Raw genomic sequence first — 12,642 nt, 5'->3', positions numbered from 1 at the left:
AACATGACATATGGTTTAAAGTCTTCCCGTTCTGCACTGGCTGGGCGAATGAAGACCGATGTACGCAAAGCAGTGTCTATGAGGGAAAAGTTTGCCCGGACACGGTCGTTTCCGCCTAGCCTACTCTTCATCGAAGTCCAACTGACAATGGTGGACACGGGATGTTGGTTTTGTTCCCATCCGCACGACTAGAGGCTGTTCATTGCCAGACCTGAACTGAGTATGGCATCACCACAGCCATCTTGACCTTGTGACGTCATATAGAAAACCGAAGTCCGTCAATCGATGCACAGCTGTCTAAGGAACACGCATGCACATGAATTGGAGTAACCTTAAGCTTTTTTTTCGAAGAGTGTCGCCCCCAAGAAGAACAGTTTGTGGACCAGTTCCGGGTCCAACAATATGGCAGCAATATCCCCTGCGATCCAGACAAAATATGTAATAGTTAGACACTTACACAACCACTAGACCAACACTGGCCGACAATCTAACTATACAAAACATTTTTGTAACCCATTTATTCGGAAAGTGAATTAAAACCTAATTTATTTAATAATTCCACTTTCGTTTGAATATTATATCATGATATTAACCCTTGTGCGTATACAAGGGGTATTTTGGGCCCCAAGACCATATCCTTAACGTTTGTGAGGGACTGGTTCATAATTGTCTAGCGAGAATTTTATACATTGTCATCAGCTACTTGATGTCGAGCATAATGCTGCAAATATAACGGAAGCGAGGCAGTGGCAACATTCATCATTTGACAAGAAACTACGAGTATTACATTTTCGGAAACAAAGGGTGTTGTGGCCCCCCTCCCCTTTCCTTTCAACATTTTGCTGGTTACACGTGTGTAATATATACTGCGCTCGGTACTAGCTTAGCATGTGAAATCTTTCTTACTGATGATATTGTGTTGGCCATTCTAGTAATCTAGATCTCTACCAACCCCAACAAAAGACGATTCTACACGGAAATGACAATTTGTAGATTTGTATGGTTTCAATAATACCTGTTAATACCTCAAATATTTTTTTTTAATCGGACTGATTATTGTTCAGTCTTTATATGAAGCTGTAGTTTAATCGTATTTGAATAAAATTATGCCTCCAAAAACCAATTTATGTCTGGGGTCTTCGATTACCCCTTGTTGTCGACAATGTTTTTCGTGCGACGTGTCCGCACAAGGGTTAAAATAAAATGATTAATATAATGTGACCCGGCAATCGAAGTAATTACCAACTGACATTAAAAAGTACTGTTCTTAAAGAAGCAAGTAGTCGGAGATTAGAGAGGCGAGAAGTCGAGAAGGTACGGATTTTCAAACGCAAGAAATCGAGAAGTCGAGAAGGAGCAACGAGTTAAGATTGCAAAAAGGCCGCAACAGGTTTCCATAGTTTACACTACACCAGGTGACATTCTAGAGAGATATAAACAATGGACAGTTATTCGAGACAAATGCAGGTACCAGAGCTTAAACTTTTAGAATTTCTAAATTCATATTCATATTCAACAATTATTATGATTAAAAGTCGATTTATGACGACTAAAACCTGTCCCGGAAGCGTCACGTGATCTAGCCACTTCCCTAGCATACTAGCAAAATCCAAAGTAAAACGCAAGAACAATTGCTATACATAATATAAAACGTTATATGTGTCATCGTTTTGGGGATTTTGCGTTCTGTCGTGCAGAAATGTTTAAGGTTAAACTCCATTTCAGTTCACTCCTTTGCTCTCTACATTTCCTATGAAAAAAAACAGAGAGTATACACCCCACCCCCACCCAACTTATATTCTCACAAATGTTAATAATTTCTTTAAATATTTTAGGAAGATGTTGACGTAATCCGAAGTGGAATCTAATAAAATCAAAGTCTGTATGTATTTATGGTTGTATGTATGTTCGCCTATCACGCTTCGTTGCCACGATCTACACCAGCATGTGGTATCAAATTAACCAGCATGACCCCGTGAATGTTTTAGACCAGCGAATTTGGGTCTCGGGCGATTTAAGGCCCGGACGAATTAGGTCCCTGGCGACTTTAGGTCCCGGGCAAATTGGGCCCGAGTGAATTGGGGCCACGGGCGAAGCCTGGTATCCTGCTAGTATACCATAAAAGAGGGCGTCTTGGCATTCGTGACTTACATTTTATATGCATTCTAATGTGGGTCTAACTTTTCTGATGAGATCAGTTAACCCGTCCACAAATTGGAACAAGCTAAAAGATTTTTTGGCATATGGAACGGAAAGAAAAGTAATCGAAAACATGCAACATAGACGTAATAAAGAATATTATTGTGTTGACGGGACATTAAACAGTATTGCTTTCCTTTCCATTCCTAAACATACCCAAAATAACCGAGAATTGTAGATCATGTCTTTCAAAATCTTGAAGGCGTAAGTTGAATAAAATTGAAAACCTATATAAATCCACTGTCAGGAATGGAAATTACTTCCCGAAATAGTAGTAACTAATGGGTTACAAGTGATATCTGTACGATTTGTCTAACACAATCTTCTGACAGTCAATTTTCACCCGATTGTTTCTTAACGAGAATATTTGTCTATTTTTAGTATTTTTGTCTAAATTAAGGTATGGCAAAATCCGATTATTACATCTCTAATCATATTCGTAGTTGATTAGTATATTATAGTGGTGAGTTCCCTCGACAGAAAATAATTCCACGTGGCGTCACAGTATTACGTAGCCGAGTTACTCATTTGGTCGACTGCGAAAGTGGAAATACAGAAGCCAAGAATGAAAAAAAAAACCTGATATTTTCAGCCGCATCTTCAACACTGTGACCCGGTGTCTCGTTGTCTCCTAGCTAGACGTCTTGTCAAATAGGTTTTATAGACGGCAACCAAACAGCAACATTCCTGAATTTCTCCAGGGGTCTATGATGACATAATAAACAATCTTTGCAGACCTTGTGATTTAAAGTGCCCGTGTTAAACCATTCAGGTTAGTATTTAAAAAATATATATGGTGTACAGATTATGTAATTAAATTACCGATCAGCGCCATATGAATATATTGTCACGTTTAACCACGAATACCATGATTAATACACATTTCTTGAATGTAAATAAAGGAGCCCAGATCCGGACACCATCTATTTAAACTCTCCCTAATTTTACGCGTATTTTCACAAAAGAGATGCCTATTGTAGGTCTTTCTTTAGATCTTAAATATTATATAAATTATTAATTATACATTAATTAACTTACCAAGAACATGATCAACTGTCGATGCCATTGGATGGCTCCGATATTAAGTAGCTTTAAATACATTTTGCGATTGATGCGGTTACCATAAAAATGGATAATCGATACTTTGTTTATTATCTTAACAACGGTAGCAATGATAATCGAGGCTACACTGTAATTGATTCGTCGATAACTAGGCTCAGAGAGAAGTAATTTGGCGGAAAATTTCAACACATCCCCACTTCATTGTCTATTTTAAAACTATTATAGCGAGAACTGTCAGCTCTTTATCTAATCTTACCTAATTTCCCTTTAAATAAGCAATATGGGTATACTTGAGCGTGGATGAATAGAAATTAGATATTTTCCGAAAAATGCAATTATTATCAGCGGCTTTTAACTTTTTATGGTTGATGAAACAACACACGAAACAACTAACTGTAAAGTCGTTATATGTACTACATTATAGATTTATTGAGAAAAATAACCTCTCATTAAGCATAGTACATGCCAACGAATTACTTTAATTTTTGTGCAATCAATCTGTAGATCTTATAATATACGACTTCTAATTTTATAATTGATACTGTAGTAAAATATATCAATATATCTCTCAGACGCCTCCAACTACCTACATCTTATAAACAAAATATACTACACTGTTAAAACTGCAATTAAAATATATAATTAAAGATATATTCTCGGGCACAAACTGGGTGATTTGGTGATATATTTGGACTAAAAACATATTCAAACTAATTAATTTATCATAATTTTGCTTCAAATCCTTCTCAAAACATTGCAATTGTCGGGAAATACCCTTGCTATAAAAATCGATCAAAAGAGGTCATGTTTGTGTCACGTGATTTACCTCTTTCGGTACCTAGCAACGCAAGCGAAGTCGGAGGAGAATCCATTGCATACACAAGACGATGTTGTCTTTAATCGCTGACTATTTCAGGCACGGCGGAGTAGGGGGGTGGGGGGGGGGCTTTAGCCCCCCCCCCCCCAATAATTTGGCCGCAAGTACTCTTTTCTCCAGAGTATTGCACGCACGTAACTAACTATTCAATAAAAACAGGAGGCTTGATTTTAACATGAAAGTGAGTAGAAGTGAGACTTCTAGAACGCAGTCTTTCAGAAGAAGAAAACCCTGCTATGCACTATACTGATCTCTGACTCTGAGGTAAGAGACCTATGGTTGCGAGGGTCGCGATTAGATAACTGTACAGCCGATTTTTATTTCAAGTCCATCTCAAGTCCGTTGTGTCTATGACATATTAGGTAATTAGAAAAACGACGAGATAGAGTTTTATTTATACTCTTTCCTCGTGTCCCTTATCCATCAAATAATTCAGTTATGACCAGTTAAACATTTTGCAAGAAATGAATGGGGAAGAGGAAAAATCAATAGGGCTTATCCCCTCATTAAAGATATCTTGATCCTTAACATATTTCAGTTCCAACAGAATGGGACAACAATGGTAGTCCCCCCCCCCCCACCCAGAGGGCCTATAAAATCCGTACATATTTGGCTTGAAAAGCAGGGGCTATAGCTCTAGAATGTAAGGTCTGATGCTACCAAAGTTGAACTCCTCCAAAAACTTTTGATCTTTAACACACAGTTTAAGTTTCATCGTGAAAGGTCCACAAACATCATTCATGTAAAAGGCAGGGGCGGACGCGCACTAAAATTGAACACACCCAAGAACTAGTGATACTCGTTTGAAGTTTCATCTAAATCGAGTATATAATTTTGACCTCTAGATGGTCCACAACCTGGGTATTACATGCTTTTATTATACTATTTTCGTAAGGCGGGGGGGGGGGGGTTATTTCACGGGAAAGTTTTGGTCCGATTTTGGGGAAATAATTATGGTGTAACGGTGATATATTTTAACATTTTTTAAAATAAGATACAAATTTTGACCTCTAGAGGGCCCTTAGGCTAAAGACATTATAATTCGTACAACAAGAGGGTCATAATCCAGGAATTTATGATCCAATACGCGCCAATATCAAAAGGAACCCAGATCTTTGGATTGTAAATATATATTTTAAGTTTAATTGGATAATAAATTCGAGCCGCTGGATGGTCTACAACCTGGGTATTACGGTCAGATTTAAATATTAAAGCCACCGGCAGATTTCGCCACGGTCACGAGATGTAATCAGGACTAGGGCGTGTGATTGTTGCCGAGGGTTAGGGTAAGGGGTAGATCTTGGGTTAGGATTGGGCTTAACCTTAGCGAAATCAAATAAAACAATGTTACTTCTACAGCGTCCCCTGAGAGGTAAAAGGTGGCAAGTGACAAAACAGGCAAATTTGATATTTTTGCACCAAAACTTTATAAATTGACCCCTCCAGGTTATAACAAACAATGGTGACAATTGCAATGATACAAACTACAATATGGATAATTAATATTAGGTAGTAAGTGGAAAACTTTACCAAGATGTCACCGGAGAAAGGTAGTAAGTACACTGATGGCAGTGTAACAAGGTCGTAAGTGACATTTAAATATGTGCAGTAGCAACTTCTTTCTGGCAAACTTCTTTCTGGCTTTCCCACAAAAGCCTGTGTACATTTCATTTTCCGATAGTAGTGTTTAAAATTGATCAACCCGCAGTAGACTTTAATCCTTGAGTGACATTTAGGGATTGGGCACATTAAAAAACACAATACAATTTATATGGAAAAAATAATCACTGGTCTGTACACACATAGCACGACGTTTCGACAAGTATCCTCTTATCGTTGTCGTTTTGTGCTTGATAACAATAAGGGGATACTTGTCGAAACGTCGTGCTATATGTGTACAAAACAGTGATTGTTTTTTCGATATAAATTGTGTTGTGTTTTTTTTTCACAGTAGACTACACAAAGAACGGGGCTGTAGGGGGGCCTTTTTGCGATACTGCATGTAAGAGACGCTTTTAATACCCCACGTTTGCCGTTTCAATGGACTGTAGTACGGTATGCGTACACACTAGAGCGAATGGGAAATAGAGAGGGATAGAGAGAGGGTTGTGATGCAATGAGACGCCCCTTGAGAGAGAGAGAGAGAGAGAGAGAGAAGGAGCGATGGGTGGGGGGGGGGTCTGAGAGCGAGAAAGAGAGTAAGAGAGATCCACATTGTAACTTAAAGATAGGGCTATAGAGAGCTAGAGAGGGGGGGTAGTTAAAGAGGTGGGCTAGGGACAGAGAACTAGCGGGAGTGAGGGCTAGAGAGAGCGAACTAGAGAGGACGAGGGCTAGAGAGCGAGCTTAAGAGTGGAGTAGAGAGAGAGAGGGGGGGGTGGGGGCTGAGAGCGAGAAAGAGAGATCCACATTGTAACTTAGAGAGACAGGGCTATAGAGAGGGAGATGGGGGGGGTAGCTAGAGAGGCGGGCTAGGGACAGAGAGCTAGCGGGAGCGAAGGCTAGAGAGAGCGAACTAGAGAGGACGAGGGCTATAGTGAGAGGACAAGAGCTAGAGAGCGAGCTTAAGAGTAGAGAGAGAGAGAGATGGGGATTAACGTCCACTTGGTTCAATTTTACTTCAATAATTCGCTTGCGCGTAGGGGTCTTTTATCAGTGGGGAAACCTGAGGACCCGGGGAAAACCCACGAGGTTGGACAGACAATCATACTCCTTGTCACGTACAACCGGGGAATCGAAATTACGCCAGTTGTTTCAGTGACAGACCTTATGATACAGCGCGCACATGGTAACCGTTCGGCCATCCACTCCCCCCCCCCCCACACACACACCCTGAGAAAGATAAGAAACAAGATGGAAAGAGCTGGAGAAAGAGAGAGATGGTGAGAGCTAGAGAGCGTAAGATAGAGAGAGACCTAGAGAGATAGCTACACGGAAAGTGACAGCTACAGAATGGGCTAGTGAGGGAGGGACTTAAGAGAGTTATCGGTAAGGGGGGGGAGGGAGCTAGAGGGAGAGAGATAGCTAGAGGGCGAGTGGGGAGGTCAAAAAGCGCTAGAGAGTTGGCTGCCAAGGGATGAGACTTGTCCCTCGAGAAGAGAGAGAGAGAGAGAAGGGCGGGGGTGGGGCTACAGAGAACAAGCTAAGGGGGGGGGGGGGGTAGGGAGTTAGCTCGCAAAAGAAAGAGGTGAGGGAGAGCTTGACCTCGAGGGAGAACAAGCTAGAGAGAAGGGCGAGAGCTAGAGAGTAAGCTTAGACTATTAGAGAGAGATAGAAAGAGAGAGAATCCACAAGATAAAGAACTAGAGAAAGAGCAAGAAAGATCGGGAGAGAGGGCGTGAGCTAGAGAGAAAGCTAGAGCGCGTGAGATAGAGACCTAGGAAGATAGCGAGATAGAAGGCGAGAGCTAGAGATGGAGAGATGGGGCGGGGTCTAAAGAGAACTATCGATATGAGGAGAGCAATCTAGTGGGTGAGGGGCGGAGGGGGTGGGAGGTTAGAGAGAGATAGTGATAAGCCTGCGATGTGATGATACTATCAATCTACTGTGAGAAGAATAGAAGAGATCGAGAGAGAGAATGAGCTAAAGGCTGAGGGTGGTTGGGAGGGAGCTAGCAAGGGTAGGGAGTAGCGATAGAGAATGGAGAGCAGGGGGGGGGGGCACAGCAAGGGAGAGTGGGGACTAGAGCGAGATAACAAGTGGGCGAGATAGAGAGGTGAAGAGAGTGAGATAGAGAGAAGGTTGTACGATACCGTGAGGCTTGACAGGGAGGGTGCGCGCGAGAGCCAGAGAAAGGTATCAAGATAGCGTGAGGGATAGAGGGAAGAGGGGCCTGGGGTTAGAGAGGGGTATAACATCCACTGAACACAAACTAGGCCATAATTTTACTTCAATAATTTGCTTGCGCGTAGGGGTCTGTGTCAATGATAGAAAGTCGGAGAAAACCCAACGAGGTTGAGCAGGCTACCATACTGTTAACCATGCCACTTAACTCAATTACAGACCTTAAGATCCAAAGCGTACCCGTAAGACCAATATAACTTCCACCCCATGGCAAAATCACATAAGGTCGTAAACAGCAATAAGTATGTATCTTTGGTTATAGGTAGAGAGTAGAAAAAGGTCGTAAGTGACTTTTCCGAGTTACCACACCTGATAACTGAAAACTTTATATTGCATTTCTAGCTATTCCCAATCATAACATACTGTACAAAATATTAGAAAAAACAATAAATAAACAATTTTACAGGACCATTTTCAAACCTTTAAACTCGATTTTCTCGAAAAGTGAAAAATGTCACTTACGACCTTTTCCCTCTCAGGGGACGACAGGGTCCACAAACTAAATTTGTGATTGTTGGTACAAACAGGGGCCATAATCCGGGAGGTGACGGTACTATATGCGCCAAATTTCGAAAGGAACCGAGGTCTGTTGGTAATAAACATACATTGTAAGTTTCATCAAAATCGGATAAAACTTGTGGCATCTAGAGTGTCCACAACCTTGGTATTATTATGCATTTTTCTGTCAAGTTCAGCATCACAGGATTAAACCAAGATCGGCTGTGTATTTATGGCAAGGGGGTTAAAAAAGAAATGAAATTTCACTTCATTGCAGAGTAGTTTTATTAGCCAGAAATCGCTCAGAAAGCATCTCCGACGATCTAGACCTCCAGGAGCTTCAGGGACCTAGGATGGTAGCCCCCCCCCCCATCAAGAATTGCTTCCGGATTAGTCAGACATTTTAATTTCACTTATCGATATATCGATGATGTTCTATCACTGAATAATCCAATATTTAGTGATTATTTAGAATTCATATATCCTGATGAGCTCGAAATCAAAAACACTACTGACAGTGACAATTACGCTTCATACTTGGATCTGCGTCTTGATTTTGACAATTGCCATAATCTTAGTGTTAAATTGTACGATAAACGTGATGACTTTGACTTTTCCGATTGTTAACTTTCCATTTATTAGTAGTAACATTCCAATATCACCAGCTTATGGAGTGTTTGTGTCTCAACTAATTCGTTACGCGAGAGCTTGTTCATTTTATTCTGATTTTTTAAGTAGATCGAGGCATTTGTCATCTAAGCTTCAACTACAGGGATACTTGCGAACTAAACTTATTAAAATCTTTAAAAAGTTTTATGGGCGTCATATTGACTTGATTGGTAAATATAACATGTCTCTCTCGGCTATTATTCTAGATATATTTAATTGACGCGTATACAATCTCCCTGATTATGTCTGTCTACTACATCGTTAACACTGTTCATCACGTGCATTTTGCATACCAATAGTCTATTGGCCAATCACGCTATTTTACCGAGATTTCGCCTAATAGTTTGGATGCAGCTATGGCGGGTGTGGCGCCAGACAGGGTAAGCTTACTCTTCCGGGCACCTGTTACCACTGTTTGTCGTGTATTTTGTACACGGTGAACAGTCCATATGCTGATTACACTATTTTGCCTTATTACACTATTTTGCCTATACCGTTTTTTTTTTGTTTTTTTTTTAGGACTTCGAATTTTGTCTAATGGTTTGGATTGTTCGTACTTGGTTTTATTTTATTCCGCCGGCCCTGTATTTATTACAAATTTCAAAGACTAATTAAATTTTCGGATTATCCACTGCCTGCGTCTTTTTCCGTGATTTTTATCTCAGAAAGTGTTGTAGTCTAATTCTTCATAAAGTTTATCAAAATATACATCAAGCGCCCAATCTCCGCGTGCAACATTCGACGTCACGCGTGCAGACACTTCTAATCATCATGCTGTCGATTAGAGAAACCTTTACATTTTTGTCCTTTATGCGCTCCATGAGTGTTTATCAGAGAATCCAGTATTTTTCTAAAAGATTGGATATTTCTAGTTACCATATATACCAAAATCGACATACTTTTATTGGAAATAACCAGCCGATAAATATTTTTCTGGGAACGTAGCTTTAATGTAAAATGTACACGGTGTTTTTGAACATGTAACCCTCCCGAACCGTAACCAACTAAAAGAACTACTTATTGGCTCAGTATTCATGACTACTGAACACCCAAATCTCTACAACACTACGAGTGATATACTACATTTACAGCAAAAGGTGTAATAATGATGAAATATTCCTAAAATAGGGTTACTTTTAATCCGTAGGGTTGCAAGAGAAGGGTACATTGCAGACGTAAAAGTGTACTTCAATATGAAATATATCGCACTTGATTTTTTTAACACCCCAAGTATAAATTAGTTTTAGTGTGTTTACTCTAGTCTTACTTCAGATGATCTGAAAAAATGAATAAACCACATTATACAAGTAAGTTGTAAGTTTATGCGTATTCATTGTACATCACCATTTATGTTCATTGTATATTTATAAAGTTGTTATAAAGCTGGTGAGTCACGGTGGCTCAGTGAGTAAGGCGCTGGCTCACTAACCAGGAGTTCCGGGGTTCGATCCCGGTAAGTGGTCGAGAAAGTTTACCGGAGTTTTCCAGCGTGTTTTCTTCTTTGTCAGTGGGTGCAGGATGGATGATCTGGAAATTACAGTGTCTAGTATTTCGGATGGAACGAAAAACCGGGGTCCCTTGTACCCATTGGCGTTCACGTAAGAGTATGCGGTAGCGCCACAGCGCAGGCATAATTTCCCTCATAGCACACGGTATGGCGCACGCTCGTCTTAAGGTCGACGTAGAAAAGTGGGACGTTAAATCTCATTTCATTTCATTTTTATTTCGTTTAATAGCTGAACACCAGTTAAATTTGAATCAAGCATCTAAACTACCATATTATTTTTAACTGTGTAGCCGTTCTGACCTTGGTCGACGGTTATTAGATTATTACGCATTTTCTACTTTTTGCCATGTCGAAAAATGGGGTAAAAGTCGATAACAGAGCGTAAAATGTAATAATTATAGGACGGCCTCAGTTATTTGAATTATAAATAAGCTGCTAATATATAATTGTGTGAAACTAGCCTAACAAGTAAGGAGCTGCGGTTGCTCAGTGAGAAAGACGTTGTCTTGCTAATCTGGAGATCCCGTGTTCCATCCCGGTGTTCATCGGGATTTTCGACATAAAGAGTACACCGAAGCGCCGCTGTCCGAGCAATATTTCCCTCATATCACTCTGTATATGCCCGTCTCCATTAGCCCAGTCGGAGCAGAACTGTAGGGCGTTAAAACACCATTTCATTTAATTTCCTGACAAGTACGACAGTGCTACAGTGACCAAGCATGATGTTATCACGACTACGGTAATAGTGAAATCGTATCAGAAATCGAAGAATTTCAATCGATGCGCATTCGTTTCAGCAATAAGCATGCCCAGTGATCGTACTTGAATTGCCGGAGTCTCAAGGCTCTTCCTACGGGCGTCGCCTTCAAGAAAAAGAATAAACTTCGCTTTAAAATCAAAACATTAACGTGAACTATCTTTTAACAAGCGGCTTCCCTGGCATGCAATGTACATTTAGTAGTAGACAAAACAAACAATTATTTTCACGAATTTAAGTATATTTCAAAATTAATTTGGAGAGATTGAAGTACCACATTCTCAAACTTTGTATACTCCGGCAAGAGAGGGTCATTGGTCGATGAAGAAAAAGCCTACGCGGTAGCCAAATGCGACTAAAAATAAAGAGCAAACTGAAAGAAGCTGAGAATATTTTAGATATCCTTGAAACATACATTTTCCCACATCAAGCTTAAAACAATTCTCGGTATTCGGAAGCAATAATGGATTTAAATGTCATTATGATGTCCTTTCCCCGAACATTGAAGTTAGCGACTTGAGACGTTTCTTATACAAACACGTTACATGAGATATGGGGATATCATCGTTTCCTGGATAACCTCCGTCTTATTTCATACACCTGGCAACTTCATTTCCCATCTAATATTAAAAAATCGATTTTTTGTTGATTTGACATTCCAGGAAATGATCTGAAATACCAACAATTACCCAGGCATAACTCAAAAATAAAATTGCCTCTTGGATTATCCGCCAACCCTCAAGTAAGTGAAGGAGGATCGTTCTACACTCAAACAAAATCCATAACATGGAGAGCGTTTAACAAGTTTCGGGAACAGGGGCAAACACCTCCGGGTAACATCCGTAACTTTGAATTCCTATAGGCTTGCTTCAAATTTTAAAACAAAAACGAACTCTGACCTATGGTTTGTTTATATTGTTGACGAACGGGCAGTCGTGATAATTAACTCCATTGTAAACTTTGGGTGCGGTTTCCAGTGGATTGATCAACTCTGAACCAGTTCATAATTTTGTTTCAACCATAAATCAAATGACATACCAATTCGATTTGCGGTCCCTCATTTGATTTTGCTTAATAATTGTAAATGCCAAAGCAATATTCCAGCTTGGATTTGAATTGATATTCATTATATGACCGTCTGTAAACTCTGTTATTAGATACAGAAACATTTTATATACCTCGTTAAATTGCAACGAAACGTATAAGATCCATGTAAATATCATGTAACAA

Source organism: Patella vulgata, chromosome 4 (assembly GCF_932274485.2).
Source record: "Patella vulgata chromosome 4, xgPatVulg1.2, whole genome shotgun sequence".
Lineage (NCBI taxonomy): Eukaryota > Metazoa > Mollusca > Gastropoda > Patellidae > Patella > Patella vulgata.
This window is presented reverse-complemented; position numbering follows the sequence as displayed.